The sequence below is a fragment of the Protomyctophum parallelum genome (assembly GCF_964188405.1).
Source record: "Protomyctophum parallelum genome assembly, chromosome: 11".
Taxonomy (NCBI): domain Eukaryota; kingdom Metazoa; phylum Chordata; class Actinopteri; order Myctophiformes; family Myctophidae; genus Protomyctophum; species Protomyctophum parallelum.
The window spans coordinates 16713495-16728368 of NC_139707.1; positions in this window are offsets into that span (position 1 = coordinate 16713495).

Genomic DNA, 14874 nt, shown 5'->3' on the forward strand with positions numbered 1-14874 from the left:
TAACTTCTGTTTGAAAGGTAGGAGGAGAACCAGGACAGGGCCGTACCAGACAGGCCTATCCAGTGCTCCAGACGCTGTATTAAAATTGAATGATCAATCGTGTCAAATGCAGCCGTTAAATCTAACAGTAGGAGAACGGATACATGTTTCTTGTCAGCAGACACCCTAAGATCATTCATTACTTTTACAAGGGCAGTTTCTGTGCTATGATTTTTCCTAAAGCCAGATTGGAATTTGTTGTGCACATCATTGCTCTGTAGAAATACGTCCAATTGATGAGAGATGCATTTCTCCAAAACCTTGCCCAGAAAGGGCAGATTCGAAATGGGTCGATAGTTACCCAAAACAGAGGGATCCAGATTATGTTTCTTTAGTAGGGGCCTGACTACGGCCGTCTTCAGAGAGTCTGGGAAGACGCCTGTCTGTAGAGAGCTGTTTACTATTTTTAGGATATCTCCAATCACACTGTCTAAGACCTCTTTGAGAAAGGTGGTGGGAATTGTATCCAATGAACAGGAGGAAGATGTCATCTGTGATATGGTTTTGCGGAGTTCGTCTTCATCAATTGCGCAAAACGATAATAGGCTCCCCCTGGAGAGATCTACCCTGGGACCGTTAGCTGCTGTTTGAAGGTTTGCACTAGCAACAGCACCATTCAAAATATCAGCTCTAATGTTAAAGATTTTGTTATCAAAAAAGCATGCAAACTCATTACACTTAGCTTTAGAGGCCGGGAATGACTGCTTGTAGGACTGGGGGGGGTTTAAAAGTCGATCAATGGTAGAGAATAGGACTCTGGCATTTGTCTTGTTCTCGTTAATAATGCCAGAGAAATATGCCTGCCTTGCTAGACGCAGGGCTTTGTTATAGGCGACTGTTGACTTTTTAAGAATCTCTAGGTGGGTGGTGAGTTTATTTTTTCTCCAAGCTCGCTCAGCTCTACGACATTCTTGCTTCAGTGAGCGTGTATGCTCATTTAACCAGGGCGTTACTCTGGTGTTATGTTTCTTTTTTGTTTTCAAAGGAGCCACTATATCAAGAGCTGACTCTAGTTTAAGATTAAAAATTTGAACCAGATCATTTACTGGGGGAGTATCGGGCAGGGGGGGGCCCAGATGACGAGGGAACTCGTCAGCTGCAGAAGAGCTAAAAAAGCGCTTTGTTATGGTATATTCTGTGATGTTTTCCTCTAGATCAGAGGCAGTCATATTAAAACACAGCAAATAGTGGTCTGATAGCTCAGGCCTTTCAATAGTCCTTTCCACAGTGATGTTCACCCCTCTAGAAATCACCAGGTCCAGAGTGTGCCCATGTTTATGTGTAGGCCCAACAACATGTTGGATAAACTCAAAGGAATGCAATAACTCTAAGAAACCCATAGCCACAGCATCTGTAGCATCATCCAGGTGCAGATTAAGATCACCTGTGATAAGAGTTCTGTCATAGTTAGTGGAGCAGATAGATAAAAGTTCTGATATTTCTGTTAGAAATATTGCTTTACTGCATTTTGGAGGGCGATAAATGCTAATCATTGGCATGGAGGATTTACCAAGTAATATAGTGGCCTGGTATTCAAAGGATGTAAAGCTACCCAGGGTCAGAGCCTTGAATTTTAATGTGTCTGAAAAAATTATTGCCAGTCCATGAGCCACAATCCACCGTCTTGGCAAAAACCACACCACCCATAATTCACAACGGTCACAGCAAACTCTGTTGCATCACAACTGGTGTAGGTATTGGATGGAGCCCGCACTTCACAGGTATAAAAAAAACGTTCTGTATTGAAATACTGACAACGTTTCGATCTATTTGATCTTCATCAGGTCATGTGTACACAAAACATACACTTTTATACTAAGGGAGTGCCCCCATCAACCAATCAAAACACCACATTTTGGTACCCCTCCCATCACTGCAGGTGTGACACGTCAACCCTGAGTGAGTAGGTGGGGACCCAGACATATTGATGTAAATATAGTCTGTTCAGAAATGTTAGTGCCTCTCATAGAGCTTGTAGGTGATGCAGGAGGGAAATGGGTCGGTAGCTCTTCGGGGATAATGGGTCTTTGCCAGGTTTAGGGATTGCAACCACTTCGGCCTTTTTCCAAACAGAAGGGATGGTTTTCTGTGCTATGCATGGGTTCAGCATCCCCACAAGCCAGGTCCTTGCGTTAGGTCCCAGGTGCTGTATCATTTCTGCCAGTATGCCATCAATCCCTGCTGCTTTTCCGGGTTTCAACTTTCCCATTGCAGTTTCACGTTCTTCTAAGTCGAAGGGTTTGGTTTGAGGGCTGGCTGATTGTGGTTGGTCTGATACCACTGTGCGATGGTATTCTATGTGAGTCGGTGGCGGTGTTGGTTACAACTGTTGGCCACCAGTTGTGACCAAGACCGCCACCGACCCACAGGAGAATACCATTGCGCAGTGGTATCAGACCAAGCACAATCAGCCAGCCCTCAAACCAAACCCTTCGACCTAGAAGAACTTGAAACTGCAATGGGAAAGTTGAAACCCGGAAAAGCAGCAGGGATTGATGACCTACTGGCAGAAATGTTACAGCACCTGGGACCCAACGCAAAGACCTGGCTTGTGGGGATGCTGAACACATGCATAGCACAGAAAACCATCCCTTCTGTCTGGGAAAAGGCCAAAGTGGTTGCAATCCTTAAACCTGGCAAAGACCCATTATCCACAAAGAGCTACCGACCCATTTCCCTCCTCTGCATCACCTAGAAGAGAGGCTGCTACTCCAACGCCTCTTGCCACTCATAGACACCAAGCTGACTAAAGACCAAGGTGGTTTCCGTCCTGGCCGCTCCTGTGCTGGACAGAGCTCAACCTCAACCAACACATTGAGGATGGGTTTGAGGGAAAACAAATAACTGGAGCAGCATTCAGAGATCTCTCTGCTGCCTACGACACTGTCCAACACCGCACAATGGTCAGGAAAAGCCTCCTCAACAACAGGCGCTTCTATGTCCAGTTAAATGACCAGAGGAGTAAATGGAAAGCCCAAAAGAACGGCCTACCACAAGGTAGCCTGCTCGCCCCCTCCTTTTCAATATCTACACAAACGTCCAGCCACTACCCAAAGTAGTAGTACTGGAATGAAATGATAGAGAACACCTCACACACACATAGTTTCCTTTCGTGGCTGTTTACATTCGAGGGTCGCCGGTCCTCTCGAACGGAACAGTTTAACGTCATGCCCAGGACGAAAAGATATAGAGAACACCAACATGACAAATAACAGCAGGAAGGCATGGGCCACAATCCACCGTCTTGGGGAAAAAATAGCTGATCAATAAGCCCCAAACGCGTTGCACTGCGACGCGCTTTGAGCTTGTACATCGGCTATTTTTGCTACAACAGTAATATGCAACGTGGCCCTCTGGAGTGAGAGTGGAAATATAGTGGACTGTGGAAATATAGTCTCTATCGTCAAAGTTGCCCACCCCCATTCTAAACACTACAACATGCAGAGGAGAAGTCATAACAGAACCATCTAAACACTACAGCATGCAGAGGAGAAGTCATAACAGAACCATCTAAACACTACAACATGCAGAGGAGAAGTCATAACAGAACCATCTAAACACTACAACATGCAGAGGAGAAGTCATAACAGAACCATCTAAACACTACAGCATGCAGAGGAGAAGTCATAACAGAACCATCTAAACACTACAGCATGCAGAGGAGAAGTCATAACAGAACCATCTAAACACTACAACATGCAGAGGAGAAGTCATAGCAGAACCATCTAAACACTACAGCATGCAGAGGAGAAGTCATAACAGAACCATCTAAACACTACAGCATGCAGAGGAGAAGTCATAACAGAACCATCTAAATACTACAACATGCAGAGAAGTCATAACAGAACCATCTAAATACTACAGCATGCAGAGGAGAAGTCATAACAGAACCATCTAAACACTACAGCATGCAGAGGGGAAGTCATAACAGAACCATCTAAATACTACAGCATGCAGAGGAGAAGTCATAACAGAACCATCTAAATACTACAGCATGCAGAGGAGAAGTCATAACAGAACCATCTAAACACTACAACATGCAGAGGGGAAGTCATAACAGAACCATCTAAATACTACGACATGCAGTCATAACAGAACCATCTAAACACTACAGCATGCAGAGGAGAAGTCATAACAGAACCATCTAAACACTACAACATGCAGAGGGGAAGTCATAACAGAACCATCTAAATACTACAACATTCAGTCATAACAGAACCATCTAAACACTACAGCATGCAGTCATAACAGAACCATCTAAATACTACAGCATGCAGAGGAGAAGTCATAACAGAACCATCTAAATACTACAGCATGCAGAGGAGAAGTCATAACAGAACCATCTAAATACTACAACATGCAGAGGGGAAGTCATAACAGAACCATCTAAATAGTAATACTACGACATGCAGTCATAACAGAACCATCTAAACACTACAGCATGCAGAGGAGAAGTCATAACAGAACCATCTAAACACTACAACATGCAGAGGGGAAGTCATAACAGAACCATCTAAATACTACAACATTCAGTCATAACAGAACCATCTAAACACTACAGCATGCAGTCATAACAGAACCATCTAAACACTACTCTGTTCACCTCTAGTCGATTATTTATTCAGCCACGGACCACCATTGTGAGCATAGAGTATATTATGAATAGAGAAGGCACCCAGAGGAAACCCTGAGGCGAAATGGACATAGTGGCCGAATGAAGGTATTGCAGCCTGGCCCCAAACACATGAACGCGCTGGTCCGTTGACTATCATTGTGCACGTTCACGACGGCAGCACGCTAGCTAGCTAACGAACTAGCGTCCATCCCAGAATGCTCTGTTCCTACTGTGTTGTGTTCATATATGTTACTACTACTACTTTATAAAACCATGATCCAGTAGCCGAATGGTTAAGCCGATGGTATGTGAACATCCGGGCCCGGTTTCACTTCCCAGTCGATGACCGAGTTTATTTTCTTCTTAACAAACACAACACTGTTTGTTTGCATCAAGTCGAGGTCCTTTATTCATTCCGTATCTGAGCCACGGGACCACCATTTTTAGGCTCAAATACTGAATGAATAATGGACCTCGACGAGAAAAGCTAAAACAATTGTGCTAGTTTGGTAAGAATGAAGCTAACTCTCAGTCCTCGATGGGGACTCGAACCCGGGCCCTGTTGTCTACAAGGCGCTGAGAGTAACCATTGGGCTACTGGAACACGGTCTTACAGCGTGGCACGAACATAATATATAAACATCACAACAAGTTAACATCATATAAAGTGATCATAGATGTTTGAACAACAACAACGTTAAGTATTAAATAACCAGGGCTGCCATATTTCAGAAAATGTCAAGAGTGAGACTCTAGTGCCTTAATGCGTTCGACGCCGTCCGAAGGGCGGCGGCGAAAAAAATTGGCCTTTTTTATGTGGATTTGTCCCGTTTTAACGTTGATATTTAACCTTAACACTGATGTCTTCACCTCCATGCCAGCTGCTCTCCCTGCACTGACAGCCTCATCATGCTTAAAGTAGAAATGAAAAAGATATCTATCTATCTATGTATGTATGTATGCTCAGACCCACCCAGCAAGCCACACACATAGTGCTCAGACCCAGCCAGCCAGCCAGCCACACACAGTCCTCAGACCCAGCCAGCCAGCAAGCCACACACATAGTGCTCACTGCTCAGACCCAGCCAGCCACACACATAGCTCCGTAAGGGAGTGGTCAGTGGTTGCACCACTCAAAAAATCTTCAAAAAACTGAAGAGGCTACTGGAGATTGGAGAACCTGATTTGGACATGATCTGATGCAGGACAATGTCACTATGACAGAAAGAGATTCATTCATTCACATTCATTCACCCCATAATCTCAGTGGAAATTGGGGAATATGTTGTGAAATAAAAAGTCAGAAAACTGGAATGTGGGATAATGCCTAATTTTACATTTACAACACATCTGTGGGCTCTCTCTCTCTCTGAACAGAAACAAGTCGCGATGCGGCCACACACACACACACACACACACACACACACACACACGACTTTGTCCCTATAATGTGCACGGGCTACTGGCACCGTTCCACTTCCTCATATCACGCAAGAGACGCCACACCAGTATAGAAGACGAGAGATGGTCACTTTGACACTTAGGCCCCTTTTCCACTATGGGGTGGAACCAGAACCAGAACCAGAACTTTCCAGGACCCAGAACTACCAAGAACCATGTGTAGTTCCAGAACCAAGTTCTGCTTCCGTTTCCATATAACCAGAATCCAGAACTTCCAAGAACCATGTGTAGTTCCTGAACCAAGTTCTGCTTCCGTTTCCATATAACCAGAACCCAGAACTTCCAAGAACCATGTGTAGTTCCTGAACCAAGTTCTGCTTCCGTTTCCATATAGGCCTATAACCAGAACCCACAACTTCCAAGAACCATGTGTAGTTCCTGAACCAAGTTCTGCTTCCGTTTCCATATAAACAGAACCCAGAACTATCTATAGGCCCTCCTCTGCTGAGTAGGGTCAGTGCATGCAATGCAGAGATATTCATGTTTAAGTAGTTATTATTAAATTATGGGTCTTTAATTTCTGGTCAGCAGTAGTGGAAAGTAACTACATTTATTTAGTAAATTATATTTATATAAATTATATTTATATTATAAAATATATATCTTTTGAGAACTAAATGCATCAAATTTACTTTCTATACTTATCCATGAATATGTGGATATGTACAATATTTTATTTCAGAATAGGGCTTTTTTTGGATTATCCCCTTCATGCTCAGTGAACTGATAGATCTGTGTATTTCCATTCAAACTACTCTGGGTCCCATGCTGGTGGAAGATGCCCATCAACATCGTGCCACAAAGCTGCTTAAAAGTAGGCCCTCTTAACATTCTCAATGAATGATTGATGTGTTAGGTGTTGAAGTAGACCTTTCCCATTATTTTCTCCCATGCTAGTAGTCTAGTTTCCTCCATAGTTGTACTTTTACTCCACTACAATAATTTTAAACCTTTAGTTACTATTGACTACTTCAGCCCTATTAGTCCAGTAATAATGTAATTTGACCTCAATCTAATTGCAAAAAAAACAAACTCAGCTGATTTTGCAGCTTCAATATATCCTGAACTAGAACTGCACTCTGTCGAGTGCATACTTGCTTGTTGCACACTAGTAGGCCATAAATGGCCAACTAGTGCGCAAGCAGAGCGCGCAAGTCCTTTCGACCGCTGTAAACTGTCGAAAAAAAATCTCAGTATCTCTGTGAAGGAACGTTTTAAATGATTAATGTTTAGATGTAACTATTTGCTACCTACCTACTTTATGCATATAAACGTATGGTTCAAGTTTCTATCTATATAAGAAATACAGTTTTATCGTTGTAGATATATTCTGGATCCCTTTTTAGTTTTTCAGAGACAAATAAATCATTGATATGTGTTGATATCCCCCAGCTGTTCCGCCATTTGATGTTTATGCAAGAAAACAGCAAATCTGTGCCTGGTTTGCTGGGACCAAATGACCACAAATGACCATATTTCTTACGTCATCATTAAGAGCTAGTCATACATATACACACCACGTACTCTGGTCCCAGCAGATCAGGCACAATTTGCTATTTTATTTTTACTGATTATGTATATAGTATACGTATGACTAGCTCTAAATGATGACGTAAGAAATATATATAGTATATATATAGTATATAGGCATATACTATATACGTATACATATATACTCTATACTCTATAAAGTGTGTAGTTGTAAGTTGATTAGCGGTATACTGTGGTTACTTTGCGCCAAAAACCGTGACGTATACTATATACATAATCAGTAAAAAATAAAATAGCTAATTGTGCCTGATCTGCTGGGACCAGAGTACGTGGTGTGTGTATATGTATGACTAGCTCTTAATGATGACGTAAGAAATATGGTCATTTGTGGTCATTTGGTCCCAGCAAACCAGGCACAGATTTGCTGTTTTCTTGCATAAACATCAAATGGCGGAACAGCTGTCACGACGAAGGAGACCGGGCGAAAACATTACTTGCGCGCTCTGCTTGCGCAAGTAATAACAGAACAAAAGTTGACTGGAATTGTCTGAGGGGAAAGTGTTGAAAATGGCCTGTACAATATGGCCACCATTTACATCCTATTATAAGGCAATATTTTCTAATTATTTCCTTACACTTTAAAGGTTTTATGACATTCATTTTCATTTATTTTTATTTTTTATTTTAGGTTTTATGACCTCAATTACACCCAAAAAACCTGAACTTTGAACATTCAGTGGATTTGCTGTGGTCTGAAGTTTTCTTTGGGGTTTTTTGGGCCTTTTGAGCTACAATGAAAACAGGCAACACAGTGAAACAGTGACATCTGCTGGCAAATCCCATTGACATATATGGGATTTGCAGTAAGTGATGTCACTTACTGCCCGCAAATCAGAGCACCTGTTTGAGCCAGAAAACCCCAGATCACAGAAAATCTACTGAATGTTAAAAGTTCATGTTTTTTGGGTGCAATTGAGATTAGAAAACCAAAAAAAAACAAGAACAATTCCAAAACCTTTTTTTTTATGTCACAATCCCTTTAAGTACATAACTACATATCAAACTAGGGGGGTTTCATGATGCTGAAGCCATTCCAAGCATTAGTTTTGCACAAAAACCCTCATTGGGCTAGATTTTGCCATAGCAACTTGCTCAAATGTGCAATGTGATGATGAACATGACTGTCATCCTTGAGGGGGTTCCAGGGGTCCTTGGGGGGGTTCCAGGGGGTCCTTGAGGGGGGGGGGGGGGGTTACAGGGGTCCTTGAGGGGGTTCCAGGGGTCCTGAACATGTGTTGTACCAGGGACCCCCATCTGAACATGTGTTGTACCAGGGACCCCCTGGGTCAGCACATTTGAGCAAGTTGCTATGGCAAAATCTAGCCCAATGAGTGTTGATGCAAAATCAGCTGAGTTTGTTTTTTTTTGCAATTAGATTGAGGTTGACTCTGTATTTTCCATAGATTTCCTGTACTATATATACATTTTTAAATCTACAAGCTCACAATACTTCGTCATAGGGGAGCTTGTAGATCAGCTAATTTCACCCCTTACGTCATTATCATGCGACAATCAGAATAACAACAGACCAGAAGAGAGACGTACATATATATCGAAGAGACTTTTAAAACTTTTGAATTCGTCATTGTCAAATATTGACACCCACGGTGTTTCTGGCATAATGGAAGACACCGTCACGCAAATATGCTTTTTATTAACGTTTTACGCTTTTGTTAATGCAGCCCGTACTGTTAAACGTCAGTGGAGGCGGGCAGAATATGAACGGAATATGATGAGCTTAAGAAAGAGAAGAAATGAAATGATAAATGAACTTGATGAAACGGCAAGACAGCGGATGAAATGCATACGTCGACTTGCTGAAACAACACACAGACGCCTTTTTTCCAGGAGGGATCGTGTACATCGACAAATGGTAAGAGGATCATGGTTAAACCCTACATTAATGACAATTGAAATAGGCCTACTGTACGGGTTACAGGATAAGTGGGGACATTTGTGCACCTCGATGTAGAATTGTCTCTTTTGCCCAAAATGTAAAAAGATAGCCTATATAACAAAACAGTAATGGAAAGTGTTGACTAGATCATATCTTAAACATTTGACAACGTCTAACATTTCTACAAATTGGTACAAAACCTGCATATCCAGTCATTTTAGGGCATAAACAAGAAGTTGATGGATAAAAGTATGCTTGATAATGTACGTGATGTGTATGTTCACTTCATTTATCCTACTTAACTTTACATTACAGGGAAAGGGCATTGAGGGTTTTAAGTGTTTCAAATACACATTAACATGAATCAAACAATAATAGAAAAGATAAGTAAAAAAAATCAAGAAAAATAAAACACTGACAGTGCTGTCAAGTCTATGAAGCTATATGAAAAAGTTTAATCTGCAACACAATTTTATACAATATGGTGGGTCCCTGCTTCATCTCTCTCAGCTAAGGGGTCCTTGGGTTAAATACATGATTGGGTGGTACTGGTACATGGTTGTTACTTTATTATATTTGATGTCTGGTGAATCATATGCGTACTTCTACTACTCTGTTTTAGGTTCACCGCTACGTCCTAAGCAGACGCAGATCACCAGAAGTTTGGATGGCCGTGGAAGACAGATCCACTGAGTGGTGGGACGTTAAGGTGCCACACTGGAGTGACGTGAAGTGGATTGACAACTTCAGAATGTCTAAAGAGACATTTATGTACATCTGTCGCACATTGCAGCCTGAATTAGAGAAGCAAGACACGAGCTTCCGCCTGTGTGTGCCTGTAAGCAAAAGGGTAGCCATTGCATTATGGAAGCTTTCAACCAATGTAGAATACAGAACTATATCCCACTTGTTTGGTGTTGGCCTAACCACAGTGTGGCGTTGTCTTCGGGAGTTCTGTGCAGCTACAGTTAAGGTCCTTATGCCTCAAGTTATTACTGTACCGAATGCAGCCAAGCTTGAGGAGATTGCCTCATTTTTCGAGCACAAATGCGGACTACCACAGTGTGTCGGGGCAATAGACGGATCTCATATCCCAATAATTGGACCAGAGTACTTTCATACTGACTATTTTAATCGCAAGGGTTGGCATTCAATTGTATTACAGGCAGTTGTAGATGGCATGGGACTCTTTTGGGATGTGTCAGTAGGCATGCCTGGTAGTGCACACGATGCTAGAGTTCTGAAATTGTCAGGACTGTGGCAGCTGGCAGAAAAGGGATTACTTTTCCCAAATCACACCAAAAACATAAGTGGATATGATCTAGGCTACTACTTGCTTGGCGATGCTGCCTATCCCTTACAACCATGGTTGTTAAAGCCATTCCCTGACTATGGACACCTCACACCTCAACAGCAGTCATATAATTATCAAACAAGCAGAGCCAGAGTTGCTGTTGAGAAAGCTTTTGGCAGACTGAAGGGTAGGTGGCGATGCCTTCTTAAGCAAAATGACTTCCATGTAGACCTAGTCAAGTCAGTTGTGTTGACGTGCTGTGTCTTACACAATCTTTGTGAAAGCCATGGTGATGAATACAGAGAGGAATGGAGAGACGATGCACCAGAACTGCCTGTGCCAGCTGTGGCAGACAATGTAGATGATCCAGGTGCACCTGCACGCAGAGCTGTGATGCAATTCTTAAATCCTAATTAGACATCCCTGTAATATGAACTCACAATATATGAACAATATGAACTCACCTCAGTCACCTGACCAGTAAGGATATAGTTTGAATGATTTTGACATTTTCTGTTGTGCCTTAACAGTCCTTATGTAAATAATCAAATACTGTCTGTTTTTCGCTTTTTATTTATTGTACTTGTTTGAACTGTACATCAATACACATGTAAATGTACAACCAGAGTGCATTTATCCTTTTAAGATAAGCTTGTGTTCAAAAACTAGTAAACTAGTATCATACCTGTATTTCAACAAACTGTTCAGTGCAAAAACATCAGCCAACTGCTCTTTAAACAACTGTATTACAGTAACTCTATTCTTAACCCATTCAGGACGAGAACCCTGTGTTTTAAGGATTGTTATATTGTTGTGGGGGTTATTGAAATAAAAAATGTTGAGAACCACTGAAATAGAAACAGGTTTTTCTGTTGAGGACTTTTTTTTAAAGAATCGGCCTCAGGTCTAAATGGGTTAAATACACTTAAATAAATAAATAAATAAATAAATACAGACACTCAAAACAACTCATTGAAATGTTAGCTACCTCCACAGCATTTGACTGATTGTGATAAAGCCATTCAGGGACAGCTGGGGCTAGATCCTTGCATCTGGCCAAAGAGAGCAATAATTTAATTGTAATTTAATACTGGCTCCAAGGGGTCAAAACAATACATGTACAGTAGTAAACAATTAATGAGACTGTCCTGTAAACGAGTAGCCCCAAATCCACGTGGTCCATCAACAATGACCAGCCAGCTACAGTATATTTTAAAACAGTAACAGAACCTTTACCTTCGCACACTAATATATAGTGATTACTGGATAGAGGCACAATGAGTTATTATTATTAGTTCATGTCCTTTTGGGTTATTTAATGAATGAATACACAGAAAATATTCCTGCAAGGGAGGCATAGTGGTCTGAACTCGGCCATTTGTAAAGAAGAAAAAAAAGAAAAGTAGAATAAAGTGTCATTCGGCGGTTTTGGCCCTACAGTCGAGTGCCTTACTTCTGCGACATGGAATCGACCAGACGCCCGAGAACAGAAAGAAAACCTTGCTGGAATAAAGCGTTCTCTCTAGCTTCCTGCTGTCGTATTGCTATTTCCTGCTCTCTCAGAGCAGCCTCTTCCATCCTGGCCTTTTCCATCACCGCCACACGTGCAGCAGCATCTTTTTCCATCGCCTCCATTGTCATCGAAAACTGCCGTTCCTTCAGCGCCAGCTCCTCTCTCTGAAACTCTCTCTCGTGTTCCAGCTTCTCTTGCTCCATCAATTTCATAGCCTCAATGAATTCGACATCTCGAGGTCTTTTCCCTAGATAAATAAAGACAAGTGTGATTGATTTCATTTCATGCAATTCAATGTTTGATGGTCATCGTACCACTATTATTAGCTATTATTTGATATTTGCTATTATTTGATATTTCAAGGGACAAGGGGAAAAATACATGAATTAACCAGTTGGGGCACAGTCACACCGTATTCTACATTCAATGCATTTCAATGGAAATGGTGTGTTTTTTTTGTTTATCCGCAAAAACACACATGCTCCATTCTCATTGAAATGCATTGGCAGAATAAAATTATCATAGGCAGAATAAAAGTGCACTGTCCCTTATGCCCTATTTAATATTTTTGAGGGGCGCTAGCCCCTCCTATATACAAGTTTAATGTTTGTCTTTAGTTCAATTGTTTGTTTGTTTTGTGTTTTAAAAACACCATTGACAATGAAGGGAAAATGTACATCATCTTGTCCCTAACACAAACATTAAATGCCATTAACAATAAAGATAATTTAATGTTTGTTTTACGCCACCATTACATCACCTAATCAACATGAGTTAGACTTTAATAATGGTTTAAATCTTACCACGCCGTGTTGCAGCTGATCCTGGTGTTGTGCTTCCACCACTGCTGGTGCCCGTGTCTCCATCAGTAGGAGAAGAGGGGTTAGCAGAACTCGCATTAGTCGCAGGCAATGGACTTGCAGGTGAAGATGTGCTTGTGTCGGTTGTGTAAGTGTCTGACAAATGAAAACAGTGTAACATTAAACCAGCAGGGGAAATGTGGCCCAGGCCAGTACAGATATATCTAGAACTGTCTGCAAGAGTGCCTATATCGCTACGAACTTTCAAATCTCAGCCTCTCTGTAAAACATTGAATAAATACTAAAGATCAGATCAGCCCTATACTTAGGGCTCGGTTACAGTAACAGTTAAAGTATGTATGTATACATGTATGTAAGTTGAAAGTACACAGAGACACAGCCAGGTACACACTACACAGGTACATAGAGGCACAGGGACAGGGACACAGCCAGAGACACAGAGACAGGGACACAGCCAGAGACACAGAGACAGGGACACAGCCAGAGACACAGAGACAGGGACACAGCCAGAGACACAGACAGGGACACAGCCAGAGACACAGACAGAGACACAGAGACAGGGACACAGCCAGAGACACAGGGACACAGCCAGAGACACAGAGACAGGGACAGGGACACAGCCAGAGACACAGAGACAGGGACACAGCCAGAGACACAGAGACAGGGACACAGCCAGAGACACAGAGACAGGGACACAGCCAGAGACACAGGGACACAGACAGAGAGACAGGGACACAGCCAGAGACACAGAGACAGGGACACAGCCAGAGACACAGGGACACAGCCAGAGACACAGGGACAGGGACACAGCCAGAGACACAGGGACAGGGACACAGCCAGAGACACAGGGACAGGGACACAGCCAGAGACACAGAGACACAGCCAGAGACACAGGGACAGGGACACAGCCAGAGACACAGGGACAGGGACACAGCCAGAGACACAGGGACAGGGACACAGCCAGAGACACAGCCAGAGACACAGAGACAGGGACACAGCCAGGGACACAGCAAAAGTGGACGTATAGTACAAACAGATGCAGTCCATTCACAGCTGCACTCCAAAATGAACCCGTCCCACATAATCACAATGACAATTCACGTTAACGTTCAACATGATATGCTAGTAGTTTGTACATACCTGGTTCAGGTTGGTCGATGGCGGTGTCGTTCGCTATTGCTTGCAAAAGCATTGTTGCGGATTCCATGACGTTGCTGGATCCCGCATACACCGGCCGAGGTCCTAAAATGGCATCCAACGAATCGAACCATTTTGAGGTTTTGCGTTTGGCACCACTTTTATTATTGTTGTCTCTTATCTTCTTGTAGTCTTGTTTCAGTTTTTTTATTTTTTCACGGCACTGCTTACTTGTGAATGTGCGCACGCCGACCAACTCACGCAGACGATGGGCCATTTTCCTATAAACTTGTTCGTTCCGAACAGACCCTTCCAACTCCTTCTGAATATTTTCTTCGCTCCACACACAAATAAGAGCCTGCACGTCCTCATCTGTCCAATGTGATGTGTCCGACTCCGTTGTATCGTCCGACTCGTTGGATGCCATTTTAGGACGATTGAAACTTGTTATACTATTGTTGTGTTGTTGTTGTCACAGTAGTTCTTTAAAAATGGCGCTGTGCGTTTCTCCTCCGGTCTCCTGTCCTCCTCGCCTCAGCTGCTCGA